Source organism: Lepisosteus oculatus, unplaced genomic scaffold, assembly GCF_040954835.1.
Source record: "Lepisosteus oculatus isolate fLepOcu1 unplaced genomic scaffold, fLepOcu1.hap2 HAP2_SCAFFOLD_37, whole genome shotgun sequence".
In the NCBI taxonomy this organism is placed as follows: domain Eukaryota; kingdom Metazoa; phylum Chordata; class Actinopteri; order Semionotiformes; family Lepisosteidae; genus Lepisosteus; species Lepisosteus oculatus.
Window position 1 is genome coordinate 1,764,456 of NW_027167902.1, and position 5,085 is coordinate 1,769,540.

Genomic DNA, 5,085 nt, shown 5'->3' on the forward strand with positions numbered 1-5,085 from the left:
TAACCACAGCTACGCAAACACCAGTCCACCAAAAAAAAATCATTTAATTAAAATAAGGTCACATTTTTTTTTCATCATCATACGGATGAACTGTGCTAAATGTGTTTCTAAAAAGAAAAAGCAGGACGTGAGTCGTGAGCCAAGATCATGACTCTTTTGCTCTTCTTCACATCAGTTTTCATCTGCGAGGAGGAGGAGGAGGGCGGCTCCTGATGTGCTGACACTTGGGGAAGTGCCTCTGTGCCGGCCTGGGGGCAAAGCGCCGGCCGCAGTGAGGGCAGGGCACGTAGTCGGGGTTTGGATTCGCGGGGGGCTGGGGCAGGTTCACAACTTTCCCTCCTTGCGTGATCACCTGCTGCACCTCCCTGGCCTGTTTGATGCTCCGAATGAAATCCTCGTGCTTCTGCCTCCAGTTGTGCTTTCTCAGCTGGGAACAGGAAATGAAACCAATAAAACAGCTTCCAGAAAAAGTCCAGACTAGCACTGCGTACACAGTCTGGTCGCAAACCATTCACAAGGCAAGAAAATATCAATACAGTAATAACGTAGCTTTCTGGGGCCACCTTTCAGGTCATTGGGTAGAGAGTACAATTTACGTAGTTATGGTTTTGTTTCCTGTGAGTGCTATTTGCTTGATATGTAGATTTTTACAACAGAATTCAGAAGTCACTAAGACACATTTATTCTGTCTGGCAAATGTGCCTTTGTGGCAGTTTTTCAGAAGAGTACTTCATAAAACACTTATTTATTGTTTACATTGATTTATAAGCTGAGTCTGACTCTAGGAGAAAAAAAGGGAAGCTTGGAAAGAGTTTAAGGATAGCCCTTACCACGATTGGCGGTTTAACCTTCTTCTTATGGATGTATGTCTCCAGTTCTGTTCCCTTGGCCCTGTGCTTGAAAGAGTCAAAAACCTTCCTCTTTGAATTCTGAAGCTTCTTGCAGATCTTGCTGTGTTTCTCCAGCCTCTCTACAGCAAACTTCCCGTGACACAGTTCACAGGGCACCAGCTGAGGGTTTCCACTCTGGCTATTCTCATATGGAAATTGCTCAGCGGTAGGGCACATCAGACTTGTAGGGGACAAATATCTGTTTTCCACTGACAGAGTTTGTTCATCCAGACATGTGGTGTTATTTCTGAAGTGGCCCTGCGCGGCCTGTGCCGCTGACACGTCGCTTTCAGGGAGCCTTGCTTTCTTGAGATACTTTCTCCTTCCACAGGGGACGTCTTCTAGCCCACGGCTGCAAGGGCTCACTTGACGTCTCTCCTGATGGGAAAGCGCAGAGGGAAAGTGCGATTCTGCGCATCCGCCATCTTCCATTGGAGAACCATAATCAAGGTTGTCTCCTCTGATAGGAAGGGCTTTCCTTGGAGTGAAGGCTTTTTGCTTCTCCATTCTGCAGGTCAGAAGAGGCACGGCCTTAGAGCGGTGGTTGGCCCATGGTCCTCTGGGGCAAAGCTCGCTCTGCCTCGCCTCTATTTTCCCTTCCGGCCACCTCTCTGGAGTCTTCCATCTCTCTCGGAACCATCCTCAGCTCCTCCTGAGCTCTGAAGAGCTTCGCCTGCATCATGGCCTCCTTCTGGCGAATCTCGTCCTTCATCATGGCCTCCTTCCGGCGCATCTCATCCTGCAGGCTGGCCTCCCTCCGGCGATGCTCCTCCTTCAGCGCGGCCTCTGCCTCGGCCACTTTTCGTAGCTCCTCTTGCAACTGAAAGTGCTCCTTCCCATTGGCATGAGAAGGGCATTGCCCTGGAGGGGTCGCCACCATGGGGAGGACAGTCCTGTCCTTAGGTTTGCGTACTCTTGAGCCCCTCCTGCCCGGCCTCTCGCAGGGCCTCTCATGACCATCCTGAGGCGGGGTGGGGGCAAACAAGGAATCACTCTGTGCGTCCGGGCGGTCCACAGCCCGAACCTCACCAGGGCCGGAGACTTTCCTGTTACCCATAGGCTTCAGGGGGTAAGACCGATCATACCCCACAATGTTCTTCTCGGGGCCCTGTTGGGCTTGGAAGCGATAGCTGTTCCCCATCTTCTTCTCCGCAGCGTATTTGACATATTGGAAACATTTTCTCATCTTCTGTAGAGCTGCCTCCTGCCGCCGATTGTACATGGCGATCATTTTTTTCTCCTTTTCCTGCATCAGTTTCTCTTGGAAGGTGGCCTTCAGAAGCTGTATCTTGGGAGGCGGGCAGTACGTGGAGATCAGATCCTGTTGCCTTAAGGGCGCGGGTCGATTCGAGTCTGTGTCCTTCGGGGAGGGGGACAGAGCACCAGGCTTAGGACTGGGCTCCATTGGCAAATGAGATATGAGCTTTGTTTCCCAGGTATCTGGAAAAGGCAAAAATGGCAAATAAATGATATCCTGCACAGTCTAGTATGGTCTAATAGAAAAGAATAAAAAAAAACAATTCAGGAAATACACAACTTTTGAATATTAAACCTAATGGTGTTGAATGCTGCATGCTGACTCAGTAGGAGACAGATCCTAAACATAAACATTATAATAAACATTTGTTTCCCAAATAACATTCTCAATGTTCAGAATGCTTAAAGTCATGAGCTTTTTTAAAAATGTTTAACTGAAACCTGGAAATGTGCTATTTCATTTCAAAGCTTGTATTATATCTATGATATAAATGTTTTTTTATATAAAATTAACCCATTATGCAACAGGGGTTTGAGCAAAAGTCACTGTGAATAAGGGAATTGATCAATATTAATTAGCCGTTTCACTACATTATAGATAGCTGAAGGATTACGATACAGTATATCGATTTCGCTACAAATTGACAAGCATATTTGATGACACTTACCAAACAAGTTTTAAACAGCGGAGAAATAGTTCACCACGACGATAGCAATGCAATGTTTGACTGCATCTCCCTATGTGATATATCTGTATTTGGGTATATACAGATCACGTAATTCAGGGAGCACTGTTACGTCAGGTCACCAACCATTATTACGACGCTCATATGTCATAGAGCTCCTTAGGATGTTTGTATAATCTTTATCCAAATTTTCATATGGCCGCAGTTACGGCGTTTATTTTACAGTTAATGTAACAGGGTGTCATTATATTTTTCTGTCTTTATGGTGGCAGACCACTTAAATAAATCTGAGTAGGCGGTTTCTACAAGTGGGTCAGATAAAATATTAAATATACAGTAAAACCTCACACCTATTCATACCCTTTATGTACTGTATATCTACAATTACGTATACTACGTATACAGTTATCGTATACTATAATACGATAACTACCATTACAAAATGTCTCCCTTTTGATTTGAAGTGGTTCTTTTAAATAAGTAAATTGCAATCACTTAGCCTACATCTGAGCTCCTAATTCATCGCGACGACGGACTGAGACTCCAGTCGGATTTGTGAGAAGTAAAGGGGTGTGCCTGTTTTAAAACCGATTCATACGTCTTAAACACATGGACATAGATAGCAGTCTGTGTTATATAATTTATCTTTTTATTTTATTTAAATTTAAGTATCACATACACATTTTCAAAGTAACTGTACCCCTTTTAATTATGATCCCCATCGCTCACAGCTCCGAAGGTGAGACGAGGGCTACTTCAGATGGGATTTCCAATATTTCTCTCTTAGCTTGTATACCGGTGGAAAGGAAAGGGCTCTTAAAACGTGTTGATAGTAAGATTGGGATGTATTTGCAGTCTAGATATAGTTTTTTTAATGTTCGGAGCCGCCACAGATTCATTTTCTTACGACTGCTTTTCTGGATGACAATGACAATGCAAACGATGGTGTTAAGGCGAGGCTGTGCCTTAAGGCTCCTCTGCTTACAATATTCAGCGCGTAAATCGCAAACGAGCGCCTTCCCTTACGATGAAAATGCAGAAAATAAGACCACGAGATTTAAACCTACGGCTTACAAATTTATGCGTAAACACTAAAACCGTATCTTTAGTAAAACTGGAGAGACAATGTGTTTTATCATTTAAAAAAGTACTGGAAAATAATTAAAGGTTATCACGATAAACAGAGGTTACTGATCTACTACTGTACGCTGTGACCAAAAATGAGAGTCCCCCGATCCTCGCAGCCTTCATGCTTTGGTCTTGGCCTGGCCGTTTTTTTTTTAAGATAATGGGGTCAAGTTAAGAAATTATGCAAGTTTCTAATCAAATCCAAGGGCGCCCCGATCTCCTAAACATCTTTAGAAGGCCGACGGACCACACTGCACGGTCCGGGTCCGGGTCCTGACCCGGTTCTGGATAATGCCAGCTTAAAGTGAAAAATTCTACTGTACATATTATGTTTCTTAGTATGGTATATATGTATAATGTGGCGCGACCGCTTCACGAAGCTAGAAAGAAAGTTATCCGCCATTTTTATTTTACCTGCAATTGAATTTGCCATTAAAATCACGATTAATACCGCAGCTGCTAAATTACTTACCTAAAAGCGTTCAGATACAAAAGCACTTGAGCTGTAATGTTTATATACTGTTGGCCCGATGACCTACTTCAAGAAGAATTGTTACATAGACCGCCAAGGACTGTCATCACACTTTACGTCATAAAGCGCTTTAAAACTTTAGACAAGTTCAACACCTCATATTTTGTACTGTTTATCATGGTAAAAGCAACTCAAAGCAATTCTAAAAATGATCGAAAGGTAAAAATACAAGCTTATACGAGCTGTCGTTTTAACATTTATAACATATATTTAAACAAAACATATATAATCTATTTTAATAAAATAGAAAAGTGTTCTTAGTCTTCACTTAAAAGCTGTTAGAAGCTGCCTTTCTGACAAGAGAGTTCTGTGAGTTCCACAGTCTCAGTGCATTAAAGTCAAAACCAGTTGCTTTTTATTTCCTGTTTTACGACAGAGCAAGGAGGGTGTCCACAGACCACTGTGCACCTTCAGACTGATATGGGGGGTAAAAAGTCTAGAAGTTAGTAAATAAGATTTTAGCACATGTTCTAAAACACACCGGACACCTGTACAGTGATGCCAACACAGTGATCTGAGCTCCTTCTTTGAGTTAAATCCTAGCATCTGCATTTTTTACAAGTTGTTGCTATGGCAGAGCATGACCAGAGCA